Source organism: Apodemus sylvaticus, chromosome 18 (assembly GCF_947179515.1).
Source record: "Apodemus sylvaticus chromosome 18, mApoSyl1.1, whole genome shotgun sequence".
Lineage (NCBI taxonomy): Eukaryota > Metazoa > Chordata > Mammalia > Rodentia > Muridae > Apodemus > Apodemus sylvaticus.
The window spans coordinates 47,006,291-47,032,144 of NC_067489.1; positions in this window are offsets into that span (position 1 = coordinate 47,006,291).

The following is a 25,854-nucleotide window of genomic DNA, read 5'->3' on the forward strand; positions in this document are numbered from 1 at the left end:
AAAACAAAGGGAGTAACTTGATAACCAAGGTCTAGATGGGACAGCACAGATTTTTCTCTGGTTGAATTCATCACTTGGACATTGGTTTATTAATTATTATTTTCACTCTTGAGTAAAAACGCCAGCGTGTGGGACATCTAGAAGACTACATAGAACGATTTAAAATAACCCTGGCCTTTATTTTTCTTTTGTGTTACTAAATGTAAAAAATGTTTAAAATTCCTAAAAAAATTGAAATAAAGTGTATCTTACATTGGATAACTCTAAATGATGATTAAATATGGAGTCTAAAAACAAGAATAAAAGATATCTATTAGTTCTTTCTGTACAGTAAGATCTTTTTAAAAAGGTAATTCTTGAACTAATATTGAAAATATTCTAAGTTATTGGTTTAATTTGTCACTGAGAACCAACCTGTTTCTCCCCATTTCTGTTCCATGCTAGCTGGTCTGAACTCCTGACCTGAGAGGGCCTATCAGTAAATTCAGGCCACTGCTACCATTAGAGTCTTCTGAGGGAACTTCCGGCAAAGGCCTCAGAGTGAGTGATAACAATTCATTGATGGTGCAGCTGGGCATGCAGTCTGCTTCTACCATCTGTCTCTGTGGTTGGCATGGGTTAATAGGCTAAGGCAGGAGATGGGCACAGCACACATTGAAAATAATGGAGCATTTTGAACCAAAGGAGAAAGAGTGTAATAATAGTATGTCGGAAGGTAATGGCAAAGAGGCTGGAAAGAAGCACAAGGCAGGAGGATATGGACCATAGCAGCTTTAGGACAGTTACAGTTCAACACCTAAGACTATAATGAAGATGAGAGCTACCTGAGGTTTGTAAGTTTACAGTAACTCCACAGTAATGTTTACAGCTTGGCCTACATGTGATTCTCATACACATTTACGGAGGTGGTACTCATTAACAGGTCAGAAGAAATGGTCTAAACACTTAATGGAACAAGAAAAATTGCAATTATCATGTAAATTGTAAACTTATTGTAAATAAAAGAGAAGTCATTGTTTTTTTCACTACAGTGGGGTTCTGTAGATTAGGTAGTTATCTCCTAGACACACTTATTCAAAATTCATAATGGAAACATGACTACCAATCATTCAGCAAACATACTCAGGAAGTATCCAGAGTCTATGGAGTAGGCATTAATGAGCCAAATACCTCTAACACTGGAAAAAAATAATAATATTTTTTCCAGTGTATCTTCCAGAGAGATAGAAGTGACAAATAAGTAAGTGACAAATAGCTACAGTTATTCAAGGGTAATGTACCTCTTTGTTAATTGTTTCATCAGAATGATAAATGAGGAGTGGGGATAGAAAAAGTCTAAAGATGATGAACCTGTCAGTGCTCTGACAGCCCAGTACAGGAACCATGGACAATGGATCATCAGAACTAAAGACTGACTTTATGTTCTCCAAAATTATAAATTCTCTATAACTGTGGAATGAATCTGTAGAGCTTCTGCCTTGCTGAGTTTTGTTTTGTTTTTTCCCCCTCTTTTTTGCTATGATAAAATAAACTGTCCAAAACAACTCAAGGGAGAAAGGATTTGCCATGACTCCCAGTACAAGGGTAGATACATTCCATCACAATGTTGAAGTCAAGGTTATCCAAAAAGGAGAGGGTGATGAATCACTGCATAATGATTTGCAGCTTCCCCTCTTGCCATTGACACAGAAGATCCTAGCCAGGGAAAGGTGCTGCCCACAGTGGGTGCGTTCTTACCTAGAGTAATGTATTCAATGAAGTCTCTGACAACTGTGCCTATTGACCTCTCTCCCAGGTGATTCTGGATTCTGTCAAACTGACAGTTGGTCCTAACCATGAGGCATGTCTGTCTAGTGGTATGAATTCTGTATCTGAAAGGCTTTACAGGAAGTAACTCAGCCTTGTTTTTTGTTTTTGTTTTTGCTTTTTAATACTATGTCTACACCAGAATTTTAGATTTTGAAAGGTTTCAGATATTGGAAATTTAGATTAGCCCTGATTAAACCATATTACTATTTTTATAGCCATTAAAAAACAGTGTTGTATTGGGTGTGGTAGCGTATGCATGAAATGCCAGTAGTAGGCAGGGTAAGGCTGGAGTATCAGAAGACTGATGGGTGAGACTGTCCTATTCAACATGGCAAGGAGGAGAGGAGAGGAGCGGAGGAGGAAGGGGAGGGAAGAGGAGAGGTTGGGAGGGGAGGGGAGAGAAAAGAGGGAGGGATAGACAAATACTTGTTAAAAGAGTGTATTAGTTCTATGCAAATATAAAATGATAGATACTTTATAATAGAGAAAATAGACAAGAATGGCAGGAGTTAAGAGCATCTAGAAGAAACTACAAAGAATAAATGAAAGCAAGCTTCAATCTTAAGCTAACAGGAGAGTAGTTCTTCACAAGGAACTTTTTCTCAGGCATTTTCTCAGGCCTCCTCTGCTCTGTAAATTCACTGTCTGGTATCTCAGTAAATACTAGGACGTAAAGAATGTCCGGCTGTTCTACGTTCCTGAGTAAGTCATTGTTTTACCAGGGTTTTGTGCACATCTGGAAATTGGTGTGGGCAAGGAGAACAGGTTATGTGAAGCATGGAAGCTCTCCAATAGAGTCAAAGAAATCTTTTTGTTCAGATGAATGGTGTTTGACCAGGCATCCAACTGCACAGAAAATCCTGCTTGTCAATAATCAAAGCAAATGTAACTGGAAATGTTAACATTAAAAAAGTTGCATAAGTTATGTGTACATACATATACATAAAATATGTATATATTTTAATATCTTTTAATAAATATCTCATATTAGGGATCTATTGTATGGAAACATTTCTTTTGTTAATTTTGTGCAAATTCAGCGTTAACACCATTAAAACTCTAAATGAGCACTTCTGGTGTGCAAACGCCTGCTAAGATTAATACACAAAACCGTGATATGTCTCAACTGTCTCATTAACATGATAACAGGCCCCAAGGAGTTTCAAATCCCTTAATACAGAAAAGACATATATCCTCCCATTTTTTGTTCATTCCACCATAAAAATGGAAATTAAACCACATAAAAAATCTTTCAAAAATATCAAGGGTCCAATCCAGATACATAAAATACTTTTTTTAATATTAAGTTACACAAGCCTTGTTGCAATGCTACTAAGAAACTGACTGATATACACAGAAAAACCAAGAGGCCTCTACAATTATCTTATTCCAAAGCCTACACATATTTCTGGCCATTGAAGAAGTCAAGAAATGCTGAATTGTCTGCTATATTAAGCTGTCCATTTTCTGGAGAGACCAAGCACCATGCGTAGGTAAGAGTTGGACTTTCAGAATCTAATTGTACATTTGCTTTGAATGGTTTTCCTTAAATCCAGACATAATGCTATTGCATAGAATCCTTTCGTGGTCTAATAAGGAAGAAAATAAAAACAATTTATGCTTTGGTTATGGGAGCTATGCTTTACGATGTCACTGCATGGTGACAACTTCTTGTCCTCCTGTCAGTGCCTGTCCTTTAGACCATACTGCAGAAAAGCAATTTTCTGCCTCAAAAGCACTCTATTTTTTTAAAGTTTGTCTCTGGGCAATTTTCAGGTCTACTGGAGCTGTGCAACTGTATACAGATGAGAAAGACCCAAAATAGGGCAATTTATTTGATTCCTCCTCTTCAAAACATTTAGCTGAGATTGCACATCCAACAGAGAAAACCCAAAAGGAATATTCAGTAGTGACCCCCAATGACATATATATCCCTGTTGTAATTTTGCATTAAACATAGTTTCTAAATAAAATGGATAACCTCGAGTTGCTGGTTGTTTAATGTAAACCTTTGACTTCTACATCCTTCTTGGGATATTAAAAAGCTGGTTTTCTACTACTGAAAACATGAAGGCAAAAACCCAGAAATAAATAACATAGTTAAAAACCACATGTGCAGTTTGCAGAGGAAGGTATCAGTTAATTTAACTGCTCTGTTTATTGGTTATCTTGGTTGAAGAGTAGAAGGATAGCTTGATTTCAAACACATGTTCATGCAAGGTTCAGTTGCTGGTAGGTTCCCACTTAGCGATGCCTGGAGTGACCACGGTCAAAGGCCCCCTTATGTAACTCTGCCTAACACCATACAGAATGCTTCTCAATAATCTCTTACTCTAGCAAGACAACAAGTTTACCTACAATAGTGCCTGGACAGAGAATTAATTTAAAAGTTGTCAGATTTTAGACAACCCTGCTGATAATGTTTTTTTTAAAGCATACAACTTAGATAACTTTAAATTCATCAACTCTGTTCATGCTAAAGTCTCTTCATGGTTTCATCATTAGCTGTGATGTCATTATCACTAGACCTTATCTTTGTTCGTAAATATGTTCTTACACTTCACACAGTACAAGAAGCAGGTGATATTAAAAATGTTCTTGCTGAATGACTAGCAAACTATGGCCAGAATTTACAGAATTTAAGATGTTTCAGTTAGATAAATGTCATGATTCTAAATGTACAGGTAAGACAAGAACCTCCTTGGGCTATCATTTGCTCTCTCTCTCTCTCTCTCTCTCTCTCTCTCTCTCTCTCTCTCTCTCTCTCTCTCTGTGTGTGTGTGTGTGTGTGTGTGTATACATATATATATATGTATATATATGTGTGTGTATATATATATATGTGTGTGTGTGTGTGTATGTGTGTGTGTATAATTTGTTATGGTGCTCTCTTGCTTTAATTTCTCTTTCATTCTTTGTATGTTGAAAATATGGAGAATCTTAAAGGTGTTTGTTTATGTCAACTGATTCTTATGGTATGTAGAAAAAAATGAAGAAAAGAAGAAGAAAAACAATATCACATACTTGGACAGAAATTAAACAAACAAAAATAACCTTCAAGGTTAGAATTTGTAGAAGGTTCTGTGTTTTATTTTCAATGCACTTTTTAGTGTAACCTAAAAGCTTCATTAAGTTTTCACAAGCACCATACATAACACTATTTGATGGGCAGATTCTTAATCCTCTTTCTTTATCACACGTGGATCCTAGACTATATTTTGTGTGCTTTCACCAGTCCTCATAAGACAGCTTTTAAACTTTGTCTGGTCCAGCCTGAGCCTTTGTCACTGGGGAGAAACTGACCTACAGCTGGTCTCTGATGACCTCATTATAGCTAAGCCCACGGGCCAGTCCAATTTTGGTACCTCATCTTTCCAACCCTTCTTTGCAGCATTTGTCAAGTTCAACCATATCCTGTTTCTCAAAATGCTTTTTAACCTGAGTCCCTCACTCTTTCTTAGATGTATCCAGTTTTCTTCATGGCATGCAAAATCTTCATCCAGTCACTCAATCTTTAACCAGTCATGCATGGTATCTCACTTTAAAAACCTACAAAATATTACAAAATAGTCTCCCTCCTCCCACTCACCCCCAGTTGTCTCTCTTTCTCCTTTCCTCCTAATCTCCCTCTGTCTTCTTACCTACACCAAGGTGCTTAATTAAACACTGAAATGGAAACCAGAACATCTATATGTTCTAATGTACATAACCATAGCTACCAATGGTCATAGGTTTAATCTGGCAGCATTGAACTATTTCTACAATACTTTCTTTGTAAAGAACCATGAGCTTTTATTGTTTGTTTATTTTTTATTTTGTTAAAACAAAATTAAGTAACACTACTGAATCATTTGTGCACACAATGCTGCCCCCCCCCCCCATACACACATATACACCATGGGGTTCTGGGGATTGAACTCAGGTCGTGAGGCTTCATGATAAGCCTTCACGATAAGCTTCACGATATTTGCTTACAGGCCCATTTCATGGCCTCACATATTTCATTCCATGGATGCTCTTCTTTCTGCAAGACAATTCTCCTTATGCTTCCACTGCTAATACAGCTATCAACATCTAAATGTGATGTATTTCTTCAACCAGTGCTTGTTTAAAAACAATCAGGATGCTTCATTTCAAAGGACCAATGCCTTTTTAAGCCATGGTTAGGGTTAGGGTTAAGGTTAGGGTTAGGGTTAGGGTTAGTCTGAAAAATCAAACTATGCATATAAATAAGACCTGACACATAAATCTACTTTTTCCCGATTTTGCTTTGTCTTTATGTAAGTGTGTAGTTTTTAACATACTTAGTTTCTTATAATTCAATTAGATTACAATATTACATTAAAAGATTACACACACACACAGAGACACACACAGACACACACACACATACACACAAATATATGTATGTCTTCAGACCCAAATGCTAAGGAATGCAAGGATCACAGATTTGAGGCAATATATATATATATATATATATATATATATGACTGATCTGAGTCTGATACATTCTATTTCTCTCTATCCATTGAAAAACAGTGTACCTGAAACAAATCAGTAGAACCATAAAGAAGAATCACAGCACACACACAGATCTCAACTTCAGTAATTAAGGGTTGTATGGCTAATCAATAGAGATTCACAGTATTTGGCTTCAAGCAATGTAGGAACAGAAGGCAGGGGTGACCCATTTCATTCCCAGTAGATTTAAAAAAAACAAAAAAAACAAAACCAAAAGACAATTCAAGAAGTTACAGCAGCAATGCTCTTGATTTCTGACTTTGCTTCACCCTATCTAATTATGCAAGTTATCCCCCTCCCCCACTGTGGATCTTCTAAATGATGGAAAACATTTCATGCCGTGGCTGGAGCCATCAGTCAGGCCTCAGTGGTCAATGAGTACTGACAGGATACGGCCCCTCTGCATGAGGCTGTAGGACTCCTTTTAGTTTCTTTAAAAGTAATGCTGTGGTGGTGTCAATCAGACGTTATCAGGAGGAAACGGGAGAAAGCTAGCGATGCATAAATGTGCCTAGCCTGAAATCCTTTCTTTTTTGGGAGAAAAAAATAGTTGTGCGTGTGGCTCATTTGCATTGGTGGTCTAATTTTGGACAACATATTTCATTTTAGCATATGTATGCACGGAAAAGTACTGGGGAAGAGATGAATGAAATCAAAACTCCTCCTAACCGTGCAAGGTATGGAATGCAATCACCTTTACCTTCACAGTAAACCAAGAGTTGACAATTTTTTTTTGTCAGTGTGCTGGTCTGAGGTATACATGTAATTCAAATGATTTTTCTGTAAGTGCCTTCAAAAAGATATTCAAATAGTTTGATGCTTCGTAAGACAGCAGAAACTGCCTATCAGAAACTTTCTGGTTCACTTTCAAAACGCTGAGATGCTTTGCTGTTCAAAATATTTATCTAATACAGAGTGTTCAATAAATGCTTGTAAAGTGTCAAAGCAAACAGACAGTTTTGGTCAAATGCTTCTAGAAGCCATCTGACTCCACTCCTGCATGGACTGACTAGCCCACGCCATTTCTAACTGAATGAAAGGCTGTGATTCTGTTCCTGGTGTTGGTATGACTTTCCTGCTTATTTTCAAGGGATTCCCTTATTCTTCCAGTACCCAAGGTTGTGTGGTGTCAGTTAACATTCTCCTCAGGTTCACCTTATACCTCCAATACTTCTTTTTTTCTTGACCACTGTTAAAGTCAAAACCCATGTTCTAGTCCTGCTAGAAATGTATCTTTCAGAACCATTATTTCTATTCCCTTGAAGCACAAAATAGCATAAAATCATATTTCCTATCATAGCCATTCTATGGTCCAGGGTCCTATAGTCATCTGGGGTGGCAATTATAGGAGGATGCACACATACATACTGCTGGCCTTGGGTCTCATCTCCTTCATTTTCTTTGTCCTTTTTCATAACCATCCTTTCCAGGCTCTTTGTCCAAAAGGATCCCTGCATAATTGTGGCCTAGCAGTCAAATACATGTGCTACAACAAGGGTCTAACTTGTACCCTGCTCATTAGCACCCTCTGTCACTCCTCCCTGTGCTAGAGAGTTGGGATTACGGTAGAAACACATTTGGTGATTAGGTCTCTTTCTTCCGGTAAGGCCCTCCTCTCTTCCATCCTACCATCCAAACACTCCACATTATGCAAAGTTAAGCTGCGACATAAATTCACTGTGAAATAATTTCCTGTGACACACAGCTCTTGGCTATGTTTCTTCAGATGGAACTAACAAGTTCCCTAGTTATTATTCAACCAACACTCCATAGGTTATGCATTGTCCTATGTTATGAGTACCAGCTATTTAATTTGGAAAGCCTAGTCAAAATGAACTGGAGGAAGTTTGTTAGCCTATCAAGATAGCAGCAACTAAGCATTAAACCAAATGTAAAATCCCCTGGAACTGCTCAGGTAGCAAACAGAGGTGTGCACAGATAACCCATTAGTTCTATTATAAAATTACTAAATACTCAAATACATAACTTATAGTAGATATTGGTTCTCATTCTGGATTGTAAATACTCTGGTGCAAAGATCTGATATTTGTTTTTCCACTGGAGTATTAACTATGACATAATAACTATACAATAACTCAATTGTTATGTAATTATATCATGGCTTGCAAAGCAATATTGTAATTGGAATGGGAACAATTCTGTTGGAAAAATATAACAATAGAATATAAAATAAAAATATATACTTTGTCCCAAAAAAGAATGACAAGTCCACACGCTGTATATGTAGCACATGGTTTTGAAGCAGTAATTATATTATTTTACTTTTAAAGATTTGTATGTCATTAGTTTATAAAACTCATTTTACTTTGTGTGTTTTTTTGTTGCTATTGTTGTTTTGTTTTTGAATAAGTCTCCATTGCAACTCAGTGTGCCTGTTAAGGGAACTCATGCTGTATTTCTTCCCACTGCTAGTCAAACTAGAGCACATATCCTAGACCAGTGCATTAGCATTTGGAGAGTCAGAGAAAATACAAAGAGAGGGGAAGAGGAAACAGCAGGGGAGAAAAGACATCAAGATAAACTGTCTCCTCTGGTCAGTATCTTCAGAAGTTTCCAACAGGGACCCAAAGTGTCAGGCTTCCCTTGTCACATGTCTTACCTTGAATGCTTGAACTGGGGAAATTGTAAAGCACAGCAGATCCTCTTATTGGCTGACGTTCAACACGTGGCACAATATGGCATCACTCTTAGAACTAATAAAAAATAAGTGGAAAGGCTTTCCTCCAGAGAGATGGACTGTTCATCTTCATTCATCCTTTCAAAGTGCTTCCCTCTCAGGATGACAGTGCTAAGTATGGCTGGCCTATAAATCCATCTCTGGCTTGCCTTGCGACAGTTACAGTATATTGTAGATTTTGTTGCCCTGAGCCATGCTCTAGACTAACCCTTGCTAAAACTATTACTGTAGATTTTTTTTAGTACCTCCAACAAAAATGTCACCTTTGAAGTTATTTTTCTGCCAAATTCAGACTGCATTAATCTTGCTTTCATAGGTATTTGAAGTATAGGCTTCCCTGAGTTCAAATCATTTCTCATGATACTAAAATAAAAATCAAGCTATATAACTTAGATGTATCAGTAGCAGTTGGAAACTGACTAAAAATAGCCTTGAACATCACTTTTAAGTGTGAAAGTGGCAATTGAAGTGGAGGAAAACCAAGGGAGATATTTTCTTTCATAACTGCGTTGTTACAGGGATGTCTATAGTTTTATGTGATTCCCAAAAAAGTTTAATTGTCTCACACTTTCTTCAGATGTTGCTGAATTATCAGCTGATTTTATTTTGCAAGTGCTTTGTAAAAAGTTCCTTTTAGTATAATCACTTCGAAAATGTTTCATTGTAAAGAAATTTGCATAAAACTCATTTTAGGTTTCTTTCCACAATCAGACACAGGGACCAATCTGGGCATTGTCTGGATGACAGAGGCACAAACTCCCAATTTGAAAGCCGGGAGTTGAGTTGATTTTTTTTCCCCTCTATTTTGGTTCCAAGATGACCACATACTTATCAAGCTTTATAATGACTTTTTTTGTTACACTTTTAGGTATTCTAAAAGTTACCTTTTTCTTGAAGAAGCATTTGTGTAATTATTTATCAAAAATGAGATACAGTAGAATTTGTTCTGTTCAGAATGCCATGAGAAATTGAAGGTAATCATGAACATTCAAATGCAAGTTGCTCTTCTCTGGACACCAGACAATGAAATGCTAGATAAAGAGAGAGCTCAGAAAGTACCAGCAGATTGCTTTTATTTTCACAATGGGAGTTGAAACAAAACAACCATTTTCATGTGCACTGGGGGGAAACTGACTTGAAAGTCTCCGCAGCACTTCGAAAGTCAGACAGTAGAGTTCAGGATACAGTAATTCACCTCAGACACTTGTCTAAGCTCAAATAATATAAAACGTGAGAGGTGACATGAAATTAAAATGAAAGGTGAAATTGAAATGAAATATAGAATAAATGTTTATGTGAAAGAGTATAAAGGAAACACAGCAAGATCTAAATTATTAGGCAATTCATCCAAGGAGCTATTTGCAACAGAATGGAAAATGTCTTTATTAATTAATCAATTAGTTAATTAGAAGAGGCAATGAAACATTAGAATTTTGTGTTTACAAACAGGTTGTGCAAATTGTTCTAACTTCCAATTTGTCAATAATGACATTTAACAGGATCCAGTTTGATAGATATTACATTTTGTCTTAACACACATCTATACATCCTAGAAATACTGATATAAACACACACACACACACACACACACACACACACACACACACACACACACACACGAAAACACACACCCACATGCACGCTCGCACACACACATAAGTGCCAGAGGAAATTTTGGCTAGATCTGCCTTTCCCTATACTCAGAAAAATATCTACAGTTACCTCCAGTTACTTAGTTAACATGTAAATTACATTTTCTACCATTCTCCTGGGTGAGTGGATGGAATGGATTCATTTCTTACCAGCACAAGTATGTCTATCAAAAGACTATCAACTGACTATCACAATGATGAATAGTTATTCTAACCCCTAATATAGATCAGTGTTGGTTCTAAGCTTCAGCTGAAACTGAAAGACACTTGCCTTTACCTGCAAGCTGTGTCCTCTCATATATGTAAGGACAACAACATCTATGATAGGCTTTGGTACCCAGGCACTGCTTGCGGGTCTAGGTTTTGATCACTCTCTCATCTTTGCATGAGAGGGATCTGAGGCCAAGCATCTGGAAGAAGATGCATTTACTAGTTATTCCATAGATTTTGACTTCAAAGAGAAATGATATCATAATAAAGTTTAGCGTATGGTGTTTGGTAGAAAGTCTTATGGAGTATTTTCTAGACTTGAAAGTCATTTATAATAATGGATCCATGAAAACATGCAGACCCTCAAACAAGATGAAAATTGCTTTGATTTCCACTTTCAAATCTTAAAAACATAGTCAAATTAATGAATCGTATAGTATATTGACAGCTCTACTTGTAGGCTAATTCTGGAATGTAGCTTGCCATGGTCTCTTTCTTGTCCATGTATGCATATATATTCACTTTTAATATTTTCCCTGATATATTTTTGACCAAGAAAATTGAAGCTTCCATTTTCTGGGCTTTCCATTATAAATCGATATTCCCACTTAAAATGCTGGATTTTACAAACCCACAGATTTCTGTATTGGCCAGATTCATGGTTCATCCAATCTAGTTAGGGAATTATCTTCCCGTTATGTGGATCCCTATTTTTGACCTGTCTTTGCCCATCATTTTTTTTCCTCTTGGACCTACCCCACATTTCTCTTTTGTTTGTTTTGATTAAAAGGCAAGGAGAAAGGGTGGAAAAGAAGAGAATCAGCAACAACTACAACAAAAATAACAGAGAAAGGGAAAGGAAGGAACCAAGTTTGTTAGGAAAGACCAAAGAACAATGAAATACTAATAGGAAAAAGAAAATAATTAAGAATTTATGCAAGCATAGGGAAAATTTGCAGTAATCAATTACATTCCATTTTTCTTCTAGAAATTTATTCTCCTGTTTTCTAAAAAGAACTTTTAAATATTAAAAAACAAAGTCAGGTCCCTTTTTATTATTCTTCAGAACATTATGTGTGTACAGAGGGAGATTAGGCTTCTGTTTGCAATAATCCTGCAAAATGTTTAAGCATTAGGCTTCTACTGAATGTGAATTCGTACGTAGTCATATATATGTTGAAACTATCACTGATGGGGTCTTCATCTGGTAGTTCCATCTAAACAGGACAGTTTATATAAGAAAGATGGGCATATAAGAAAGATGAAAGGCAACATCCTAGGCTGTTTACCCTACATACTGCTCTACCATCTCATGACACAGCCTTCATTCCCGATGAAGGACACAGCCATCAGCATGTGAAATGCTAAAGCTGCCCGTGCCTTCTTCTTACACTTGATGAGTCCAGAACCCTGAGAAAGAAATTTCTATCATATACGTGGTATTCCAATCTTAGGCAGTTTATTCTGGCATCACAAATGGTCCAAATCAAGCTGTTGAGCTGTCTTCCTCCTAGGCCAGCATTATCTAATTGTCTGTTCCTATGGTATTTACCTCTGAAGCGTCCAGTCTTTGTAATCTCTGTGTATTTCACAGCTTCCTAATCTTCTCTCACTTCCAACCCTTTTGACCAATAAATCCTTTCATGACTTGGAATACAAAGAAACACAAAACAACTGTCCAGTTGACTTTCGAATGATAAACATGAAGAGATTTTAAAATGATTGGTTGATGTCCGTATAATTTTATCATCTATTAATAATGAGAGTAAATTTTCATGCTAATAAAATAGCTATGGCTATTTTGATATAAAACATTAAAAGTGGGCAGGTTATTTGGATATGAAGAGCACAGAGTACCTTCAATAGTTTTCAGGTGGTATGTGTTTTTATTTTATAATCAAAATTTAGAAGATTGCTTCATAATATATATTCACAATATATAACATATCCAGTGATGTGACCCAGTATGGGGATCAAATAACATGGTTTAAGATGCTATAGTATATTATAAACACTACCTTCCTTAATCTCTGAAATTTTGGGGAATCCTCATTATGAACTAAGGGTGAATTCATTTTTGAAGAGGTTGTATTTCAAAGGAAAATGGGAAACCTCAAAATCTTACTGTCTCCCTCCTCTCTTCCCTCCCCTCCCCCCCCCAGGCCTGTGTATGTGTCTGTGCTCATGTACTTGTGGTTGTATGACACACACTCTCTCTCCCTCTCCCTTTTAAAGCAGGTTTCTTGTTGCACAGGCTAGTTTAGTACTCACTATGTAGCCAAGGATGACCTTGAGCTCCAGATATGGATCCTCCTGTGTCTACCTCTTGAGCGCCTTGCTGTAGCTCTGGTGACTGAAGCCATGTTTTCTTCACATTGCACAAGCACCTGCCAAATGATCTTCATCCCAAACCCTGAATTCTTCACCTTTCTATGAAGAATTAGCTTAACCTTCACTATTTCTTTAAAATGTCTCTCCTGGTTGACAGTACTCTGAACAATGTAGTGATTCAGTCCAAGGAAAAAATCCCACTTTAGTACTAGTATCTGCAAGAGTTTTGTCTTGTCATAGATTTTGGATTTTGGGTGTGTTGGTAGTTTCTTCAAGAGAGATTTTCAGTAACCCTTTTTCTGCTGCCATTTTGAACAATCAATGTACATTTTTACTTCTGATTTTGCTTCCTTCTTCATTTTTTTTTCATTTTGTTTTGATTTTTCCTAAACAGGGTTTCTCTGTGTAGCCCTAGCTATCCCAGAACTCACTCTATAGGGAACCTACTCTATAAACCAGGCTGGCCTAGAACTCACAGTTATTCACATGTCTCTGCCTCATGAGTACTGTGATTAAAGGCATACACCACCACCTCCTGACTAAACTATCTCTTAAAGTAAATATTTTCAAAAATAAATAAATAAAAATCAAGTCACACATCAAAAGGAGAATTCCTTCTTGTGTTTTAGTTAGAAATCTGATCACGTAATTGCTGGGATTAAAGGTGTGCTCTACCACAGCCTGGCTATAAATTTGTATTTCTATTCTCTACTTACTGCTAATCTATTTAGGTGAAAACACATTAGGCTCCTCAGTATCTGGAGAGATGCAATGGCCTCTGAAGTCCAAAAAGATCATTGCTTCTTTTGGCTTCGGTCAACTTTTCAAATAGCCCATCTGAAATTTGACTACACCACAAACTTCCAGAATGAAAAGTTCTGGCTTTCAGAGCCATTCTTATTAAAAATGATTGATAGAGCAATGTATGAGCATGGTTCAAGCGAAAAATTTGACCCGTGTAACATTCCACTCATGCAGTCCCCTAGCAAATAAATTCATTGTAGGATTCAAAATGCTACTCTAGAGCTCCTTTTCCAGCAACACGTTTCATTGAGGATACACAACCCACAAAGATGCTTCTCAAAGACCTTCCTCTCTTACTCTCTGTGATCTCTGTAAAAATTCCACGATGCCTGAAGAAGACAAACTGGCAGCAATTGCTTAATCAACAAATCATCCATTTCATCCCCTGCTGTAGCCTGTAGTAAGTTGCTACCCCCATTATATGCCAGGTGTGCCCTTAAATGAGGGAGAAGAAACTGCAGAGGAAAAGACAGAATTCTCTTTAGCAAATGCAAGCAGACAACCCAGGAAATCCTCCACTGACCTGTGGGTCTCATTGTACAAATCATTGTTAATTGTAGTTTAATAGATAACATTTCATAAAGAAATCACACTAGGAAAGTGCACGGAGAGCAGTGGCAGCATTGTATACTACTATATCGACTTTTCAATTTCTCTTCCAAAATTTTTCTTCAAAAAACCTTAAATTTCTTTTTTCTTTTTTCTTTTTTTTTAGTTTTAAAGTTATGACTATAGTTCCTTTGTCACTTCTTTTTTTTATATATATTTTTTATTCAATATATTTTTTATTTACATTTCAAATGATTTCCCCTTTTCTAGCCCCCCACTCCCCGAAAGTCCCGTAAGCCCCCTTCCCTCCCCCTGTCCTCCCACCCACCCCTTCCCACTTCCCCGTTCTGGTTTTGCCGAATACTGTTTCACTGAGTCTTTCCAGAACCAGGGGCCACTCCTCCTTTCTTCTTGTACCTCATTTGATGTGTGGATTATGTTTTGGGTATTCCAGTTTTCTAGGTTAGTATCCACTTATTAGTGAATGCATACCATGATTCACCTTTTGAGTCTGGGTTACCTCGATTAGTATGATGTTCTCTAGCTCCATCCATTTGCCTAAGAATTTCATGAATTCATTGTTTCTAATGGCTGAATAGTACTCCATTGTGTAGATATATCACATTTTTTGCATCCACTCTTCTGTTGAGGGATACCTGGGTTCTTTCCAGCATCTGGCAATTATAAATAGGGCTGCTATGAGCATAGTAGAGCATGTATCCTTATTACACGGTGGGGAATCCCCTGGGTATATGCCCAGGAGTAAAAACCTTAAATTTCGAACAACCTAGATAAGTATAAGCTGTTTTTCCCTTTGATTGAAATGGTGATTGAAATACTAAGCAGATATTCTACATATTGTTACCATTCTTCAATTTTATTCATTATTTTTATTTAGTTGACATACAGACTATATTTTCTTAAACACCTCATATGTTCTAACATGTCTTAGGATCACACATTAATCTTATTCATGTATTAACTTAGAAGCTTCTAATGTAAGTATATCAAATTATCATAAAAAGTGTGTCCAAATGTGATAATTTATTGAATTAATTTTTACCTAAAAATCTGTCTTTAGAAAAAAACCTATGCTGATTTTAGTACTCAAGTAATTATTATACCTCATTATGGACAAAAAAGGCATGCTTTTAATATAATCACACGTTTTCTTCTATATCTAATAAGAGAATATTTTGATATCCACATGATAAAACAAAATATAATTGTTATTTTTAAAATATCTACTGAGGGGACTGGAGAGACGGCTCAGTGTTTGAGTATTTAGTGCTCTTATAGAAGGCATAAGTTTGGTTCTAGCATGCATTTTGGGTAACTCATAACTGTCTGCAACTTTAGCATCGCAGAAATCAATGTTGTCTTAACTTTATGGTTAGCTACACCCTTGAACATATCGTTAGAGTTACGTACTAACCTCTATCTAAAAAGAGACTTCCTAAGACAGAACTGTGATATGACATTTTTAAATTACTTGTTGTATGTATAATTTAAATCCATTCATTTATTGGGATTATTAAAATTTGCTTACTAGCTGGGCAGTGGTGCTTCATGGCTTTAATCCCACCACTCAGTATACAGAGGCAAGCAAATCTCTATGAGTTAAAGGCCAGCCTGGTCTGCACAGTGAGTTCCAGAACAGCTGGGGCTACACAGAGAAACCCTGTCCAAAAATTGCTTGATATCTTGCATCTGGAAAAATTCAAATATAAATGAATAAACCAGACCAACTGAAATCTAATGACCTCGTAAATATCTACATTAAATTTTTAAAAGGTAACAAAGATCTTTAATTGCACAGAAGCAAAAATGTATTCTTCTATCTTTTACTTTTTAAATTTCGCATTGAAAATAGCAAAACACAGAAATCTAAATAACTGTAATAAATCAAGTTCTAGGTAGTAGACTCTTCTTTCATACCAGTTGTAATATTAGACTTATCTTTGGATATTGTTCATAATTCCGCAGCATATTTGGATATCTTCTTAAATGCCTTAGATTTTCATTGAGTTTCAGATTAGGACTTGTTAGACACACATACTTCATAGCAGATTTCTACAGTTATCTGTTGAGGTTTGATCTGTTGCTATGTGTTGCAATGTTAAATACTGGCCCCCAAGATGTGTTTATCCTCAGGGATGAGGAGATCTTCATATACACCAATTGATGCTGTGTAACTTAGGTTCTTATTTTGAAATGACTGGTTGAATAAAGAAGCTTACAGTCTATAGCTGGGCAGAACAGTGGTAGATGGAGTTTCTGTTCCTGGGATTGAGGTCTGAGGGAGGATATGAGAAGTGGAAGAAGATAAAGAGAAGTTGCTATGGGGTAAGGCATCTTGAGAACTGAACATGAGGGTTGGCCAGTCAGAGTAAGAGTGGCCAAGGTGGAACATGGAAATTCATATCTCAGGTTATTGATAAGGATGTAGACACTAATAGCTTACAGGGTAGATATCTGCCCAACTCTACTCCCATTTAAGGCTTATTATAAATATAAAGGTTTTGCATCTTTTATCTGGGAACTGAATGATCAAAGGCAGGGTAGAAAACTCCCAATTAAGATTATTAAACCGTTATTACATTGACTAATAAGTAATAAGGAAGAAATGAAGGCAGACTACATCTTGGGCTGTAGGTGAATATAAGTTCATTTTTACCTAGGATTTGCTTATTTTAGAAGTAATCATAAATGTTAATTTTACATTTGAGGGAGGCGTTTAAATAGTTAGCTCTTCTACTCTAGAAGTAGTTTGACAGAGACAAAACAAACAAACAAACAAACAAACAAAACAACCTGGCATCAGTCAAAGGAAAAAGACCTACATGGTAAATCCATGTGCTGTACTTAGTGGTGGTATTAGTGGTTAGGACAGTGTAGGCTGACAGGAGGAAGGACCACATACCTTCAAGACTAAATACTGTGCTTAAATTATTCAATTGAAGCAGACAAATGTTTCCACAAAAAAATACTTTCTTTTCTCAAATCTGGTATTAAGTGAATACTTTTGCCTATGTCCAGTTTGGGACACCATGGTGTATATTACCCTTGATTCTCCCTGTCACCATATTTGAAAACTGATCATGAGCCAAGTACTGACAATGAAATCCTAAGGACAAGGGTGCCCTGTAAGGTGCCTATGACTTACTTAGCAGTCTGTGGAAGCTCAGTTCATATTAATGAATGAATATTTGCTGATGCTCTTCTATGGATATTGTGTTGGCGAGGTAGTTATTCTGCATAGTGATTTCTCCAACTTTTGATATTTAAATACACTCTCCACAACCTGGTTTATGCTTGTGGAGTGAACTGTGCTTAAGTATGCCCAAATGTGATGAGGTATTGAATTTTTCTGTTTCTTTTGCATATATAGTTTTCCTTCATTGATTCCACTCTAAAAAATAAAGATAAGGATACAATGACTTGTACTTGAATGCAATGCACTGTCCTGGAGTTTCCATCTCTCTCTCTCTCTCTCTCTCTCTCTCTCTCTCTCACACACACACACATACACACACACTGATATATTTACATATATGTATAAATACATATATAATATACATATATACATGTAAATAATTTACATATCACACACACACACACCACACACACACACACACACACACACACGTATATCAGGCAAACTTTCTCTTACATAGGAACTGCTTTTCATGGGATGATCCATCAATATTTGCAAGGCAAGGTCACTTTTAATGCCATGGAACATGGAAAAAAACCTGACGGGGGTGGAATACTGTCTATGTTCACTGATTCTACTAGAGAGCAGACACTGGAGATACAAGAGGGATAGGATGTCTTGGCCCCTTATTCCCAGTTCTGACCTATAAACAGCCAAAGAGAGAAAATGCTTTCCTCCTGTGATGTGTACAAAGTACAATACAAAATATTAAAGTATGTATATACTTCAAGAGAGTGATGTGGTTGCTTGCCTTTGGTTTGGAAACAGCTTCCCAACACAGACACACAATAGGCAGACTCGAAAGGGGCCTTAGATTCTGAACATAACTTCTGTAAAATTAATTAATCACTTTGAGGATTAGGCGGGAGGAAATAGCCATAAACATCTTCTACTCTCAGTTGGTGGTTGGAAGTAGACGGAAATGACAATTTTGTTTAAAAATGAAAAAGGAAGGGAAGAAACGGAGATTCAGAATAGAGATATATGTGTTTGAGCCAAACAGAAAGAACCTTTTATATCTACATGTGGCCTACAGAGAAGTAGAAGGAGAAAAGGGTGAAAGATTAATAAGGAGAATATTTTTTGCATTTTCTATCATCTATGTGAATTATTACCTAGATGCTTCATATGTCCTAAAAGAAAAACTGTGATGAATAAATAAACAGCCCTCGAAATCTTCAATAGGGTGTTTTACCTTGCAGGGAATATTATCATTGGCTTTTGATACAATTTCTGCTGCAGGGAAAGACTTTCAAAGCTCAGAATGCTGAAGCATCGCCATGCGCTCAAAGACCCCCTGCCAAGCGCGTCAAACTAAGAAATCTCTCTGAACTTGTCGAATTAAAAGTCGTCTCCCTTCCTTGCCAACCCCTGCATGAGCTGGGAAGCGCTGTCCTCATTTTCTTTAGACCCCTCCATGATAAACAAATGGAGCCTGGAGTGTCTTTACTCTTTACAGCCATGCAATTAAAATTCTTTTAAAAAATGTAATTGAAGGCAATGAATTTCAAAAGGAACTTCTAGTTAACAATGAGGCTAAACAGTTGGAGCGGGCCACATCCAATCCTGTCACTGAGGTGAAAGCAAGCCAGCTTGTTAAGAACAGGGAGAAGTGTCCTTTTCTGTTGTTTTTATTATTTTGATTGTACATCAAGAGGTTGTTCTAAACTTAAACATCTCAGCAGGATTTATGGTTTCTGGAATGTCATAAGACTTAATTACTCAGACTGCAAAGAGAAGTGCACTATTAAAATATGAACAAAGCCACGTGAGATCCCTGCTTGGTGCAAATCATTATTTATCTATCCCGCACGCAAATTAAAGGAGTCTAATTTGTGTTTGCATTTTTACACAGCACACTCTACGTTTCTTACCCAATCCCCACCCAACCCCCTCACACACACTATTGTGCATTCACATTAGCAATGCCTTCCTACCAGGGCCTTAACAATTTGATGATCCCCTTGGCGCCAAATTGTTGAGGCTATAAACAAATAAGAAACAAAGAGATTCAAAGTCTCTTTGTTAATTAGCAAAAAGAAAAAAAAATGAAGCAAGCGATTAAAATGCTTTTTCAAGAAACAAACAAAACAAGGGTGGATGATTAGTTTCCTGTGTCAAAGAAAATGTAAATTTTTTAGATAGGTTGACCTTGTTAGTATTTGGGAATGACTTTCTAGAAGCCACATATTCTCTGCTGCATATCTTTATAAGAGATGATTAATATTAACATTATTAATCCCTCTCTAGCGGCTAAACTATTTGGAAGTAGATTTGAAAAGCAAAGATGTTGAATTATGTTTTTTTGTTATGAACCATTGAATCAGTGATACAAATGTTTCTAGATTCCTGATGTTTAAAGTGTGCCTTGTTTATGGGATAGTTTTTGTTTTCCACATAGATTGCCAGGCATGGTCAGCGACCCACCAATGACCCAAGTCTGGGTATTTTCTAGTGAGTTGCTGTTAGGAACAGAAATATGACATTGATAAGATTGAACACGTGGGATGAACTAGTTCATTTAGTTATTTTGAGTGCAAATTGGTGATTTTAGTAGAATTTCTTCAAGCACAGAGATTAAGATAGGCATGGGTGTGCTTGAAAGGAGGCAGAAAAGAAAAATAAATAGTGGGAAATCAGTTTGCAGTCTGCATCTTTTGGTTGATAACTTAAACCTAACATAAAAACAGCCCACTGAGCCCCCTCGAAGCACTGATGTTAGCACCTCAAGTGATAACTCATGTATAATTAAAATAAATTTAGTCATGCTGAAAAAATACGTGTATTTTGAGATTTAAATAAAATCCATTGTTGGATTTTGTCACAGAAATGATTAGCCCTGAACAAGGAAATGTCTTAATTATATATATATATATATATATATGTATATATATTTATATATAATATATAGTTATATATTATATATACACATATATAAAACTATTAATCTAACATCATTTAAAATTGTAATATTATTTATTGATATAATAAAATAACAATAATAGTATATTATATATAATTGTATATCATATATACATATATTAATGTCATTCAAAGGCAAAGTCAATAATGATTTGAATATTCCATTTGCAGTATATAAGTTATTTAAGATTTCTTAGATGATTGTCTTTCGGTTTCTTTATTTTGATTTATGCGTCTGGGTTTTTTTTTTTTTTATCTGTATATAAGTGCACCATCACGTGATGCAATCAACGGTCAGAGGTGTCAGTGACATGAAATTGGAATTACTGATTTTTTGTGAGCTTCCACATGAGCTGGGACCTGAACCCAGGGCGTCTGTCAGAGCAAGAGAGGCTCTTAATGGCTGAGTTATTCTCTCTAGCTCTCCACTTTAGTTTTGTTTTGATTCTGTGCTATGGAAGTAGGCACTAAAATATCCTATTTTTATTTCATTTGAACAATCAAAACACGTCCGCAAAGAAAATGAAGCCTCTCTTCTCCTTGAGAAAAATGAAACATAATATACACGGGCACATATCTGTTTCAAGGAGGACCACGATCTATTCAGAAATCCTTGCAGATACATCAGACATTTAACCCGCTTCCCAAGATGTCCCCAGCAGCTCTTCTGCAGACATGAGTGGTTTTCAGTCAGAATAAAGCAGGATCTAATTTTCTGATATTACAGAAAATGTAAGTGCGGCCCTCTAGGTTAAATTATATGAAAATCCAGAGAGAGAGAGAGAGAGAGAGAGAGAGAGAGAGAGAGAGAGAGAGAGAGAGAGAGAGAGAGAGAGAGAGAGAGAATCAAGACTGACCTGCCTCTCTGAGCTAGTGCTGCAGAGCCCAGTGGACCTCCCAGGCTTGTTTCGTTTTATATTATTTACTCTTCCCTTGATTCTCAGTCTCTCTCTCTCTCTCTCTCTCTCTCTCTCTCTCTCTCTCTAGCACTTTCTCTTTTTTTTCTCTCCTTCTCCTCCCCACTCCTTGACTTCCTTCCTTCCTTCCCTTCCATCCTTCCTTCTTTCTTTGCTCCCTCGCTCCATCCCTCCCTCCCTCTTCCTTGTTTTTACACAAAAGCTTATCGATTTAGACATTTTCTAAAAACATTTAAAATGTGCTATTCTGAAATTCAAATGCTTTGCCTTTTTCAGGGTTGAGGACTGAACCTCGGGGTTCCCAAAACTTTCAATCCGGAGAAGTGGAGCGTAGAGAGAGGATCAGCAGTTCTCCTAACCCTATCAAAAAAGGAAGCCCCAAGCAGGATTCCGGTCCTGTGTCCTCTCCTCCATCTGAATGTGGGCTCAAGTCCCTCGCACCTGCTTACATCTCAAGATCTCCTCTGCAATGGATGAAAGCATGGACAATTCCTGACACTTGTCTAGGGACACTGTGGCGTGTGCCACAAGCTGCAAGTCCCCTTCCTCGCCTGTTCATCTATCTCTTCTTTAGAAAGATCTTTGTTTATGCTAACAATTTGATGTGACCGGGGGTGAACAGGGACCAGAACCCAGCATGGCGTGGAAGGTTACAGGTGGTTGGAGTTGGACGTCAAGAGAGATATGATAGGAACCACAACATCCACGTTCCAGTTTTCCTGCCCCCACCACCCGTCTCCCCAGTAAAGCAGAACAGAAGCAATGCCAGCGTAGGCTCTGCATCATGCTCTTCCTCAACTCTGAATGTGAAGCACCTGGAGCGGCTGCAAAGCTCACAACTTGAGAATGTATCCATAGAGAGCAGAACCTGGACCCCACCGGGCCACGATGTCCTGGCCCAAGCTCTGTTCTCTTGTCTCACGAACTCTTGATGCTGAGATAGTTTCAGAAGCCCTCTCCTGTCCATTTGCAATGTCTGTGTATAGAGCATGCTTGAGGAGGGTAGGCGTCTACTACAGCATCCTCAGCACCACATAAGGAGAATGGATTAGTGATGACTACACTGTTTATAGCCAATTTTGCACTGAAGTTTCATAATTATATACTTATGCATATATATGCTGCATTGATGAGACTTGGTATAAATATGTATTCGGGGGAATGGAAATTGTTTAAACAAGGTAGAACTGGATCTGTGAGAAGTGAGTCTTCTGAAGTTTGAATTGAGAATTACCATGATTGGCCTTTCAACAACAACGACGACGACGACAACAACAACAACAACTACAACTACATGAAGCTCTAACTCTCTAACATGCTAGAATTTGTTAAGCATCGGAGGACACAAAAGCACTTTCTTTTCTTCTACAACTTAAACATTTAACTTCTATCTAATTTAACCTACAAGTTGGCTATTCTAATTTTGTGTGTGGAAGTTACAGAGTGGACATTTATTGTAACTTTGGATCTTTGGATTTTCTGTTCTATTCTATATTTGAGAAAAGTTCTGATTTATGAATCACAGAGGAAAAACCCTCCTTAAGGACTGAACACTCGGTATAGCTAGAGTAAGCAGGGAGCAGCATTCTCACGGATCTGTGCTCTCAGGGGTGGAGCTTCAAGGGGTGGAGCTTCAAGGGGTGGGGCTTCAAGGGGTGGGGCTTCAAGGGGTGGGGCTTCAAGGGGTGGGGCTAACATCTTCCACCTGCCTCAATCTCATCATTCACTCTCCCACATTGGGTGAGTCACAGCAATGCCTGATCAAGCTGCAGCACCAACAGCTGCCGGGAGCATTGCAGGGCCACGCGGTGCTCCCTGGGAGATTATCTCAGAGCTGTTCTGCCACACATGGCTCTCAATTCCTTTCTCCATTCTTTGTTTCCTTGCAGAGTTGACAGGCTCAGATGTCGGCTCCATGCTCACCCTCTCTGTCTTCTCTGCTGATCTTTCACAGATGTTTTCTCCAGTACATTTTAAGACATCTTTAATCCCACTTTGTCATCTGTCTCCTGGAAGATCCAAACTGTCTATGACACTCCTCAAATTTATGGCAGTTGTCATGGTATCAATCCCTCCTGCCCCGCCAACGGACGTCGGCGCGTTTCATTAAAGAAGGTTGCTTTCTGACACGCTCAGGCAGGAGCTAGGAGCTAACTCCAGCACCATGTGCCTCCTGGAACCAGGTACTATGAAGAACCAAGATCAATACATCTTTTTCAAATGCAAATAGTTGGTTAGTGTCCAGGCAAAACATGCAGCGCCAACACTAGATGTCATGCAGGCTGGGGAACGCTTTTCCTGAATAAAATAGACATCTATTCCCCCACCCCAGAATCCACGGAGGATAAGTGAAAATCATGCCAGTATAGTAAATCAGGCAACAACATGTCACAGCTTATCAGAGTTTGCTTTGTCCCTCATGTTGCATGCTGAATGTGTCTATCATAGTGTTCACGTCTTTAGAATCCATTGAATTCCCTGTCTGGAGTAGATAAAACCCACAAAGTTATAAATTCACAAGTTTGTGCCCATCGGGTGTTTATTTGGTTGTTTCAAACACTGAACTTTTTCTTTAAAGATTTAAAATGATGTGTAGACATGCATGTCTGTGTGCGAGACTGTGCATAGGAGGGTGGTGGATTGCCTGGAGCTGGGGTTAAAGACTGCTAACAGCTATCAGATTTAGATGTTAGGAACCAAAACCAGGCTGTGTGTAAGAGCCCAAAGTGGTCTTGACCACTGAGCCACCTCTCCACCCTCCGCCTTGATCTTCAAAAGGAGACAATTAAGAGACAAAATCATAATTCACACAGATGCGTAGGAATAGTAACAGTACACTATTTCCTAATTCATTAGACCATTTCCGATTACAAGCCAAACAGATACTAGGCTTGATTCAATAACACTTATCACCAATGAAATTCTCTATAGCAAGTGTGTGCGTGTTTGTGTGTTTTTGTGTGTTTGTGTGTGTGTGTGTGTGTGTGTGTACACATTTATATAAGAGGCCAAAGTCTACATTGGGTGGCCTCCTCAGTTAGCAATGGAATCTCTCAATGAAGCTGGTGATTCCAATTTGGCTGGCTGTCCAGGGAGATCCAGGGATCTGCCTGTCTCTGTCTCTCAAGATCTGAGATTACAGATCTTCACTGTCAGGCCTGCCTGGCTTTGTATGTGGATGCTAGAGATCTGAATTCACATGTTTGTGTCTGTACATCATGGTTTTAAGATACTCTTGCACTGCCTATTCATTTATGCCCATATGGGCATCTTGAAAAGCAATCTATAAGAACTATAATTACAAATGAGGTCTTTCAAAATGGCACAATTCAAGATGGATTGTGAGGTGGGTGCCTGTGTCAAGTGGTCTTAAATATGAACCTCTTTCTTATCCTATAGGAAATATATGTTAGAGTTGGTCATATTCCAGTGTTATAATTAAGATTGCAGTGTCTATATTTGACTTCGTGCATTCTCTTTCCTTTTACATTTATACATTCCTTAATATAGATTTATCGGTTTCCATTTGAAATCTGAATATTATTTGTCCAAGTAACAAATTTCATGTAATATCCAATACCCTCAGAACCTATTAGCTGGGTAATCCAAAATTTTCTTCTGACATTGACCCAAATATCATCCTATTTAGCTGTTGTGTCTACATAGAATATGAGTAGAATATTGAATTTAACTTCAAATGCTGATGGACATAGAACATGAGGCAGGAGAAATCTTCAAATACTTATATTAAAAGACATATTCCTGCTATAATACACATGGACTTGGATATATGAAAAGAATTGACTCCCGTCATGGCTCCCTGAGCGAACTTAGACACATTTACATAACTTGGTTGGATTCTTTTTATATGCAACACAGAGATAAGCATATTAACTTCATGGCTCATTGAAAGATTAATTGAAATAAGATGTGCAAATATGTAAATTACTTATCACAGACTGACATAGTCACATTTCTTCTGAATCTAGGTTCTGAGTGAGAGCTCAGAATCAATGAATACAACCACAATTAAAGAATGTTCTCTTTAAAATATTGTTCTTACTATATAGTACATAGATTCATCCACTGTAGACAAAATCATAGGGACTGTTCTAAATATATCTCCACTAGACAGATCATATGCTAAACATAATTTTTGGGCCAAATCCAGCTTGCATCCTGTTTTTAAAATAAAGATTTATTGAAACGTCACATTCATTTATT